Here is a 12,211-nt window from a genome sequence, read left to right as displayed (position 1 = left end):
CTTAACCTCAGGAATTGGGGGCAGATCAGAAAATGTGTTGTGTAAATCATCAGGAATTGTCAGATCAACTTCTAAGAACAGCCCATAGTCATTGTCATCAAAATCCTTAAGATCTTCAATGTTGAAATCTTCAACCCACTCAAGCCCTGCATATGGCAGTTTATCCATCATAGCATAACCATACAGGCTATTTGCATCCACATAAAGTATATAATTTGATGGCAGTGCTGGGTCATAATCGGGAATATACTTGTTATTTGCTCTGGCATATCTCTGAGAACATTGCACCATGCCTCCTCTTATACATTGTTCCATAAACAGATACATGTCCTGATCTTGGATCAGATCCAATTGCATTTTAGTGTTTAAAAACATTGCAGACCATGCTAGGCCCGGAGCACTGTAAAAATACATTGGATCCAGCTTATAATTTTGCATGGAAGATTTTCTGAATGCCTGCAGTATATCAGCTAAGAGGGTCACATCAAGTTTTAAATATGCCTTGTGATAATCACCAAATTTCTGGCATTTTAAATTGTTCCACATCAACTGGGCATGGTGATAATCTTCATCAGTGATTCCAGATGCTCTGATTTTGCTGTAAAACTCTTGTTGTGGTGGCAGAGAACACTCATCAAATTTAGAAAAATCTGTAACATAATCATATGGATATACACCCTTCCGCCTAATTAATTTCAGGTCCTGATTTGGAAACAAAGCACATGTGATTTTGAATTGATCATCAGATAATTGAGTGGCCAGTGTAGCCAGGCTAGCAGACAGAATTCTGTAAGAATCAAGAAATCTTAAGTGAATAGAAACACCATTAACTTTAATTATTTTGCTAATGGCAATATATTTTTCATTATTTTCTGCTAAAATATTTAAATTCTGCTTGTCAAACCCCTCGTACCTGATCAGATGATGAAAATCATAATTGGATGCACCATGGCAAAATATAGGGACAAATTTTGGTCTCTGGATCTTAATATTACAGCTATTACACAGGGCCATTAAGAATTTACCATCTGTATGAGAATGGTGTTTCACCTTGATATTTGTATCTGAAAATTCAGAATCACATACCGGGCATTTTTCTACATTGTTGAAATCTTCAATCTGTTTCTCTGTTAAAGGCAACATGGGTTTTGATTTTAATAAGATATTAGATGCTATGTCATGGCACTCATTTTCTATTCTATGTGCAAATTCTTTGATGGCATCTGCTCCCATGTATAAATATTCTTTACTAACAACACCATCCTGTACAACAACATAATAAAAACTAGAAGGTTCATGTAACTGGTATGGTGTAATTGAAGATTCGTCAGGATCTGGGCTACAGAATGCAAGAGGTTTGAGATTTGATTCAAAATCACACACTATATATGCTGGGTGTTCCAACAAAGCTTCAAATTTTTTGAATTTGGCATTTTCACTTGGTTTAGGCATCACCATATGAACAGGTTTATGGTTGCCACAGTATTTCAGATGCTCAATTAACTTGTCTTTAGCAATTTCTGTATTCATTTCCCGAACCCCTTTCACCATTTTTCTACCATCAAATACAGTTAAACATCTTCTACACAACTTGAATATTCTATGAGTTGTCTAGTTGTTTTCTGACTAAAGCTTCAAGATTATGTATCAGAGTATAATGGTGTGTATCATCCCCTTCAATTAAGAGCAGATCAATCGGAACAGCAGAATCATCATCAAATGTACTGATTCTGAGAGGTGCTATCAAGCAATTGCCACGGCCAGTAGAACAAATAAATACATTAATAGATAATTGTTTACCATTAATATCCCTGGCCTTTTTTTTCAAATTTATCAATATTCTGAACAGACATTGGATATTCTAAACCCTCCATTGCTTCATCAAAATCATTTTCATGTTGTTTATAATAACTTATTCGCTCAGGATGCCTTGAAACTGGATACAAAGCAGCTAAAATACACCACAAAAAGCATTTCTCATCATTATTTTTTATATTAACCACGGCTTGTTTGTTTTTAATATTGGCAGGTAATGGCAAATATGTAGATCCTTGTAATGGGCTGAATTCAGAAATATTAACATAGAGCTTGTGTGGAGATCCGCATAGGGTCCATCCAGACTCTTTTCCAGCAAATTCAGAGTGTTTAATATTCAATTGATCTATCAAACTGCTTATTATTTTGTCTGAATTTGTATTTGAATATATAGCTACAGTTTCTGTTATGTGGGGCTGTGTAAATTTTGTGCCATTTGGTTTCTTATATTGTGTAAACAATTTGAGGGACAGCTTATAAGAGCCATTTTGTGCATTTAGAATTTCCTGCACATCAGGATTTATACTGTTCAAAAAATTCTTAATGTCACATCTTGGCTCTGATACAAAACGGTGATCCCTTAATTGGCCATTAAAACTGCTATGGATGGGTTCATAGCGTGGCTGCTTTGCTGCTCTAGCATTAACAGGTGCTTCATGCTTTCTTTTCAGACCAGATGTAGATGGTTGTGGGGGCAATGTTGATGACTGTGCAGAACAAGTACCTTTATGTTTATAAGTGAAGTATTCCATGCTATATTTTCTATGGCATTTGGGGCATATTTTTGTGGGAGTTCTGCATTTGTCTGGATTACAATTCCTTTGATGCCTAGCCCAATTGGGGCTGGTTATATTCTTATTGCATTGATTACAATATTTTTGATTTGGCATTTTTGTTGTTTATTATATAAAATTTCTTGGGGTTCAAATCAAAATTCTATGCTTAATAAAAAATATCAGTTGGGTTCAGCAATGTGCTTTGTATACTTAGTGTGTGTGTGTGTGTGTATGTGTGTTAATATTTTTGGCTTTGGTATTTATATAAAATTTCTTGGGGTTCAAATCAAAACTCTATACTTAATAAACCTATGACAGGTTGTACAGGATAGCCTACATGCACAAAGATAGAATAAGTATTGATCCACTGAAGCACTGACCTTTCACAATTGCATGTCTGCACAGGCATGTCGTGATGTGCATGGAAAGGCATTGACCTAATACCATGTGTCATGTATTGATCTTGTATAACAAACTAGGGCAAATATAAACCCTTTGTTCAATATATTAGAAAATTCTATATATTGAATCAAACAAACCTATAATTCAATTTATACAAATCTGCTATATTTTTGTGCTTTTTTTAAAAAAAATAAGAGGAGCACTGCAACAACACATCTGTACTCCTCAGCCACTCTCACAATACTAACTGATATGTAATACAAAAACCTCTTGCATCATAATTTGTTGCACAACATAATGCAAAAGCTCTTGCATCATAATTTGTTGCACAATGCAAAAACTCTTGCATCATAATTTGTTGCATAATACAAAAGCTCTTGCATCATAATTTGTTGCATAACATGATGCAAGAGCTTAGTTTTAGGTGTAACCAAAACAATATCAAAAGAGGCATATTTTTAACAAGCTTATGGACAACAATCTGACAGAAGTGCCTTTTGTAAGTGTGGACAAATCAATCTGAGGGGGCTCATCATTTCACAGGAACTTCCCGAGGGCATTTTTACAAAAATCTTGGATTAGACAGGGTTCCACACTTGAGCAAAAAGCTCATATGGGCATGTTGAGCTTGTTTTAAGTGTAGCCAAATCTACCTGAGGGGGGTTCATCATTTCTCGTCCCAGTAGTAGCACCAACTACACTACTTATGTGCATAAAGTGGACTTATAACAAGAACCCAAATTCAAAGTCAAACTATGGGTTCATGAAATGGAAGATTTTAAAGAGCTCTCTAAACTAGCACGACGTTGAGAATGAATGATGAATTGATAAAATAGACAAGAGAACACGTGTGAGCTTTACCCAGATTCATTTAGTCTTCTGACTTCGCATACCGTTGCCTTAACCACTCCTCCTTCGAGATATAGCTCAACTGATGGAAATGCCAATTGAACCCAATTTTGGAACATTATTGTTCCTTCTGAAATAATGAGCGTTGATTTGTTTTCCTTCCAATGCAAACGGAAGTTGAAGATTCATCGTCAAAAGAACGCTAAATATAGCTACCCTTGCGTCATCCGTCCAGAGAAATTTCACCTATTGATCGTTTTATGATGTGCGACACTGCTCACAGTTGGTGCAGACTAGAGAAGAAGCGGGATGAGATTCTATGATTGCGTTACGCAGGTGGCTCACGCAGGTGCCGAAATCCACAAACCAGTAGCGACCATATGTTGCGGCTAGGCAGACGAATGTCGCGCCTATGAAACGTTATATCTTCAATTCTGAGAAATTTTGCTGCCCACATCTGTACAGAGAATAAGGTGATCTTTAGAATGTTTTGCGTGAAATAGAACGCTTTAACATAAGCTATTGTAAATCAAGGAGTTTACGATTCTCAGTCTAGCCGTTTACTATCACCGACCTACGCGGCGGAGTGGTTATCACAACGCACTACGGCATCAGAGGTCCCGAGTTCGAATCCCGGTCTGGGCATGGGTATTCTCGTGAGTGCCCCTTCATCAATTTCAAATCATTCATCCTCATCTTCGCGATTAGCCAAAAGTGGCAGAAAGGCGAAGTAAAATAAACCAAACCAATCAGATCTCTTCTATAGCCTATCACACACTTCCATTTTTATAATGTAAACTCGCGTACCTTCGACGTGGCCTTTGGCCACGTCTTGTACATTCGCATGCGTGACCTTCGGCCACGTTGTGGTCGCAATCATGTTATAGATGGGGTTCTTCATAGATCTTAATGACTTTGAAAATGTCTGCATGTTCTATTGGATGATGGGGAACATATGTATAAGTTTGAAAAGTTTAGAAAGTAACTTTATGTGTGTATGGGCTCTAATAAGGTACAAATATTCAAACTATTATTGTCTATTTTCTTAATAATGAACTGAGTAAGTAATAACCGTTTCAAGATAAGTAGTTGGATGTTTTGCATTTACGAATTAAATTGCGACACTAAATTGAAAATGTTATATTTACTTCTTTTGTCATTTTCACATTTTTGAACGTAATTGGATAATAACTGTTTTCCGTCATTCCCCTCTTTTGCCTACCTTGCCTCTGTCATAAATTCTGATGCTCGCATTTTGAAATTCGAAGAGTCTAGCATAATTCCCTTACAGTAGTTTTCGGGGTGAAAATAAACTTTCTTTAAGTTCCCTAGCAACGTCCGTTCCCATGGACAACAACAGGCGCGGCAAGCTCTAAGGAATTGCATGTCATTATACCCCCTAAACATTTAGTTGAAACAAGCACGATGTAGATATTTACGCATTGATTATAACAATATATACTTAATTGTATCTGGGCTGAAACTCCTTACTATGTAGATGTCACCCTTGTTTCACGCACCTTTTCAAAACCATGAGTTCATTCATCTGTGTGCTATTGATCTGTGAGAAATATAATGTAGCTAGACAATTAAGAATTGAAAGAAACAATGTGTGCTGCAAAAAATGTCCGTGGCAACGGTTGCTAAGGACGTGAGAAAAGGGCATTTTCACCCTTAAGGAAGGGCTAATTGAACGATTTTTTAATTTTCTCGGCTTTTTGGGACGATTTCATGGGGGGTCGTAATCGGGCGTTTTTTGCCTCCGGGGCTTCCTTCATGGAGAACATTTATGTCAGTGAGTCAGTGGGATTGGGGCTATATATATATATATATATATATATATATATATTGGATGAGAACATACGGGATAAAATGTATTCTATAAAAAGGACTTACGTAAACACGTGGCGAGTTTATTTTTACCTGTAAGGCTCAATAATTTGCCCCGTATTGTTATTATATTTTAGAAATAAAGTCTCCTCGTTTAACCAAACAAACGGTTTCACAATTATATACTTAAGAATTCTCAGAACTTAATTACTGTTTATAATAACTTGTTATGTCTCTAATTTGATAATTTGCCAGTGTTCTATATTATTTACACTGTCCGTGGTCATATTGTCATTGTGCAAATAAGAGAGGACAATGGCTTGTGGCACGGGGTATGTGGTTCATACATTTATGCACCAAATCTCTAAGTACAGCCCACTCACATTTTTTCAAAAGTTGGCGTCAATGTAGTTTAAAATTAATTTATTGTGCAGTTTCACTGTTATATAACTTCGTTTTAAATTTGAAATAGTCCACTATTTTCCCATCAAGTTTATTAGAGTGAAGAAAATTTTATAAACACAGGTACTATGAATTTATAGCTACAGTCCTAACTAACTAACTCTCTAGCCTTCTCGAACCCGAAGGTTCATGTCTGCAGCAACACAGGCCTTCCATCTGTCCCTATCCTGAGCAAGATCTAAATACTCTTTTCCATCCCTACCAATTTCCTTTAGGTCCATCTCAACGTTGTCCCTCCATCTTCGTTTTGGCCTTCCTACTGGACTCTTACCATCAGGTTCCCCAACAAGAATGCCGTAAACTCTTCTTTCCTCTCCCACAGTCCTGATACAAATTATCCTCATTAGTACTTCATTAAAAATTGTACAACGAATGAACTAATGTTCTGATTAGAAGGTCTACCCATAGAGTACATATATGGCGGTTTTGGAGTAAATTCAGTAGCAACTTGTACGTTTTTTTGTTCCTTGAAAAAATCCATATTCAATGAATTTGTTGTATAGTCATGGATACTTCTGGGTTGTAACGATTCCGTTGAAAGTCAACGGGTTATTTCCAACCCATTTGTGTCCATGAAGAAGCTTCTCTTAAACTAATCTGATTAATAACAGAACATACGAGACATTTGAATTCTAACAATAATAAGTTGTAAACGACAAATGTCAAATGTCTATATATATATATATATACTGGGTGATTTTTTAAACTGAATAATTTGAATATCTTGAAAAAAAAAATCATCCTATAAAAAAATGTTCCAAATAAAAAGTTGATCGTTTGGAGGGGGAAGTTTAGTGGTGCAACAAAAGAACACCCCCTCCCCCTCATGTAGGTGGGGCGGGGGCAACTTTGAAATTTCAAATAGAAACCCCTATTTTTTATTACAGATTCGGATTTTACGGGGAAAAATACATAAGTTTTGTCTGAAACATTTTTTTCGATTCGTGATAGATGGCGCTATAATCCACAAATTTTCATTTCTTGAATGTTTACACTTTAAAACCAATGTATTTCATTTCCCAATTAATTTAAATTCAAAAATAAAACATTCTCGTGCATGAACTTTGTACTAATTCTTGACAAATCTTTTGAGATTTCATTAAGCTGGTAATTCGCCTATTTACAACATTTAAAAGTTACATTCGATATTTGTTTATTTTTTTTATTGTTGTGTCAAAGATGCTTAACAAAGCTACAACAGAAAAAAATGAAAAAGAATAAAACAATGTCAAGAAACAGTTCCTTTTTAGACTTTTCCTGTTAAATCATTGTTTGTTTATCATTGTTTGTTTTTCATTGTTTTTTAGATCACAAGAATGATCTGCGACAAGAGCGATTAATTTGACTAAGCTGTTGATACTTTTTAATATCAATGGATGTATTAACTGTAGAAAGAAGAGAAAATAGAAATGGTTCTCGTGTATGGAGAATCTGACAGGAATCTCCGTCAAGCTGTTGTTGTTTATGCTCAGCGTTTTCCAGACAGGGTGCGTTCTTTCGCTTCGTTTCAACGTACAGTCAATCAATTTACTACTGAAGGAAGTGTTAAACCTAAACAAAGGACCCGTCGAAGAACAGTTACTGGAGAAGAAAATGAAATTAATGTGTTAGCTGCTGTGGCCAATGATCCTCATGTCAGCTCGCGAGAAGTAGCTCGAAATTCCGGATTGTCCTAGAGCAGTGTTTTGAAGATTTTACAGCGTCATAAATATCATCCATATCATGTGCCACTGCATCAAGAACTTCATGGCGATGATTTTCAAAATCGAGTGACGTTTTGTCAGTGGGCACGTGAACAAATACAAATAAACCCAAATTTCTTTCGTCTGGTATTGTTCTCTGATGAGTCATCTTTTACAAACCACGGAACGGTCAATCGGCATAATATGCATTACTGGAGTGTCGAAAATCCGCACTGGCTGCGCCAAGTTCAGCATCAGCGTCCACGGACTGTAAACGTGTGGTGTTGAATTATTGATGACAAACTCATCGGTCCCTACTTCATTGATGGAAATTTGAATGGTCAACAGTCAACAGACATTCTTCAAAATGAACTGCCAATATTACTTGAAGATCTTAACCTGGAACTGAGACAGAACATGTGGTTTCAGCAGGATGGATGTCCAGCGCACTATTCGAGAGCAGCACGTGAAGTACTCGACCCTGACTTCAATGGCCGATGGATCGGCAGAGCTGGTCCTGTAAATTGGCCTGCCAGATCACCAGATCTTACTTCACCAGATTTATTTTTGTGGGGCTACCTAAAAGATAAAGTGTATCTAGAATTGCCAACGATGGAGCGAATCCAAAACGCTTGTGCCATAATTAAAATATAAAGAGAGGTTCTTTATTATTACATAGTATGTATTATATTAAATTAAATTACTTTTGAGTTGTGTACATTCATTCGAAGCGCGGATCAATAAATGTATTGAAGTTGAAGGTCACAATTTTGAACACTTAATGTAATTGAGAAGTGAATGTAGTTTACTAGCCATCGAGATATCTAGAGCTAAGAATTGTAGAGTAATTTTGTATTTTCAAAATAAATTTATTTGTTTTACAACAATTTCAAGTCCTGGAACAAAAATGTTTTATTTTTTGAATTTAAATGAATTGGGAAATGAAATACATTGGTTTTTAGTGTAAACATTCAAGAAATGAAAATTTGTCGATTATAGCGCCATCTATCACGAATCGAAAAAAATGTTTCAGACAAAACTTATGTATTTTCCCCCGTAAAATCCGAATCTGTAATAAAAAATAGGGGTTTCTATTTGAAATTTCAAAGTTACCCCCGCCACACCTACATGAGGGGGAGGGGGTGTTCTTTTGTTGCACCACTAAACTTCCCCCTCAAAACTATAAACGTTTTATTTGGAACATTTTTTTGTAGGATGATATTTTATCGAGATATTCAAATGATTCAGGTTAAAAAAAATCACGTTATATATATATACAGGGTGATTCTAAAGGTATAGTACAAACGAAAACCACAGATACCTCCCATGAAATAGAGACGAAAGTTCCCCTTCCACTTTGCCGAAAGATGCCTCCGTGAGGAGCTAGACAACGCCGAAAACGTGTGAAAATGAACTTCACACCTCTGTACAGCCAGTACCAGTGAAGATAGAAAGGCGGAACAAACGAAGTCAAAAGGAACACCAAAGTCGCCCATCCGAAAAACACTAGGCGGCAGCTGCGCAACGCATGCGCATGGGGTTCCACAAAGGAAATAGGAGTGTCCCGCAAGACAAGTGAAGGGAAAGGGTAGCGATCGACAACGGTAGGGAGAAAAGAAGCAATGAAGCATGAAGTAACAATTGCACAGCGGGAAACAAACACCATGACTGAAGCAGTGCAGTCGAGAAAAGTAGTGCGGGGTTGCAGAACCACGGCAGGACGACGTAGGATGTAAAAACACACCGAGAATGCAAGCAAAGTGGTCCGTGACACTCGACAGGCAACAGACGCGTACATGGTTCGGGGCAGAAATGGCGGCGCTGGCGGTGCAGCGCAAGGGGAGTCCCCAAAACACAGTGGGGAGACACCGCAGCAAGAACAAAGCACGGTGCAACAAAAGAGAAAGAGGACCGGACGGGGAATGGTACCTGTCAAGGAGACAACAAATGCGGGACGAGGGATTCCCCGTAGCAGCACCGAGGGGATGTCACAAAGAGGTCGTGCGCCAGCAGGACAAACACAGCAACTACGGGCACAGTAGGTTATTGCTAACGAAAGGTGCACGTACAAATAGGACCACGTACCCCGTACTGACGTTGTAACAAACGTCGTGATGGGGCCCAATCAGCCTCTTAGAAATGAAGCCGGAGGCACATCGCTGGGTGGGAGCGGGCGAAAGGCTGCTGGAGTGTCGTACGGACCCCACCACTCCGTACGGTGGACGACACTAATGGACGAGGTCGGAATGTTTCCATCCCGATCACCAGGTACACCGTTCCCAGACCTGACGCGGCTGCTTGCTTCCGAGCGCAACCCCAGCCGAACAACTCGAGTCCCTCCTCGGCCGCAGCCTTCCGCTCCGAAACCAAGCGTGGCCTCACACCACCGCAGCCGCACTCTGCCGCGTGTGTGTGAGACCGGGCCGAGCAAGGCTGGACAGATAAACTGCGTGGGACATTCGTGTAATGAAGCTACGTGGGGGTATGCACGTCTGTTCAACTGCTGGGTTACCCCACATTGGTGTACACAAACACCACACGATCGTACGTAGTGCTCCCCGCCGGCTCGAGCAAGACGGACGAAGTACGTGTTGTGGGTGAATGGGGCAAGAATGAAGGACGCTACATGTGTTCCACGATGACAAGGCCCCAGAGTACATGGCCCCACCTGACGGCAGTGGTCAGGTAGTGAAGAGCACAGGCACGGGTGGCTCAGGAACGTCAGCTGATTGTACCACAGCGCCGTGCGGACGTGTGGGCTGATTGGAAGTGCAGCGTCAGGGAGCGTGTCAGTGAAAGAGCCGGTGCGGTGGTGGTGTGCTTGACGTACGACAATTGAGTACGTTGTTTCGAAGCCGTTGTGACCAGTGTGTGTGTGTGTGCCACCTGTGCACTGCAGTACAGTATTCCATAATTGGCACTATCCTCACCGTACCATGGAACGCTACACATTTGTAGAGCTGAGGGACATGCATTTTGTCTACGGCCTTGCAGATGGCAATGGCCGAGCAGCTGCACGCCTTTATCGCGGACGGTATCCGGAGAGGCGACAACCCGACAGCAGGTTGTTTTCGAACGTGCACCGTACCCTTGGTGAATCGGGTGTGTTACGTGCAGGCCATCATGTCGGTCACCCAAGACATGTGCGCACCGCGGCGGTCGAGGAGGACGTATTTGCTCGCGTGAACGACACACGTCCACTAGCACCCGTAGCATTGCACGTGCAGTGGGAGTATCACAGTCGAAAGTGTGGCGTGTCCTTCATGATGATCTGCTGTATCCCTATCACCCACAGCGAGTCCACGCGTTGCAGGCTGGGGATTACCCACGACGTGTGGAATTCTGTCAACGACTGTTGCAGTTTTGTACCGACGATCCCCGTTTTTTGCGCCATGTGCTTTTCACGGACGAGGCAACATTCACCCGTGAGGGCATCTTCAATTACCGAAACAGCCATGTGTGGGATTATGAAAATCCACATGCAGCAGTCGAGGTGCACCATCAGACCCAGTTTGCACTGAATATCTGGGCAGGTATCATCGATGAACAGATTATCGGTCCATACCTGCTGCCACCACGTTTAAATGGCCGCCTCTATCGCACCTTTCTTGCATCAGTCCTTCCAGAGCTGCTAGAAGATGTACCCCTCAACGTGCGACATCGTATGTGGTTTCAATTGGATGGAGCGCCTGCACATTTTGATGGCACAGTGCGAACCCTTTTGCACCGTACCTACCCACAGCGCTGGATCGGCAGAGAGGGCCCCGTCCCCTGGCCCGCCCGTTCGCCTGACCTCACACCAATGGATTTCTTCTTGTGGGGCCATGTGAAAACACTCGTCTACGAGACCCCGGTGCCTGACAAGGAAACATTGGTAGCGCGGATACTTGCAGGATCGGCCGAGGTGTGTACCATGCCAGGGATTTTTGATAGGGTTCGCCAGAATTTCCTGCGACACTGCAATGCCTGCATTAAATGTGGTGGTCGTCAATTTGAGCAACTTTTGTAACAACGTCAGTCCGGGGTACGACTACGTACTACGTACTATTCCTATCTGTAAGTGCACCTTTGCGTGGCAATAAACCTCCTGTGCCCGTAGTTGCTGTGTTTGTCCTGCTGGCGCACGACCTCTGTGTGACATCCCCTCGGTGCTGCTACGGGGAATCCCTAGTCCCGCATTTGTTGTCTCCTTGACAGGTACCATTCCCCGTCCGGTCCTCTTTCTCTTTTGTTGAACCGTGCTTTGTTCTTGCTGCGGTGTCTCCCCACTGTGTTTGGGGACTCCCCACGCGCTGCATGTGTTTGTTTCCCGCTGTGCAATTGTTACTTCATGCTTCATTGCTTCTTTTCTCCCTACCGTTGTCGATCGCTACCCTTTCCCTTCACTTGTCTTGC

General features: G+C 40.7%; 1 protein-coding gene across 1 annotated transcript in view; it reads left to right on the top strand.

Moving 5' to 3' along the window:
* Window positions 1-12,211, top strand: part of LOC145988222 (melatonin receptor type 1B-B-like) — a 96,466-nt gene that overhangs the window by 54,324 nt on the left and 29,931 nt on the right. The gene's annotated exons all lie outside the window — the stretch shown is intronic.

This window comes from Lepisma saccharinum, chromosome 5 (assembly GCF_977018435.1).
Source record: "Lepisma saccharinum chromosome 5, izLepSacc3.1, whole genome shotgun sequence".
In the NCBI taxonomy this organism is placed as follows: Eukaryota; Metazoa; Arthropoda; class Insecta; order Zygentoma; family Lepismatidae; genus Lepisma; species Lepisma saccharinum.
Note: the sequence above shows the minus strand (reverse complement) of the source record. Positions and strands in the feature narration are given on the sequence as shown.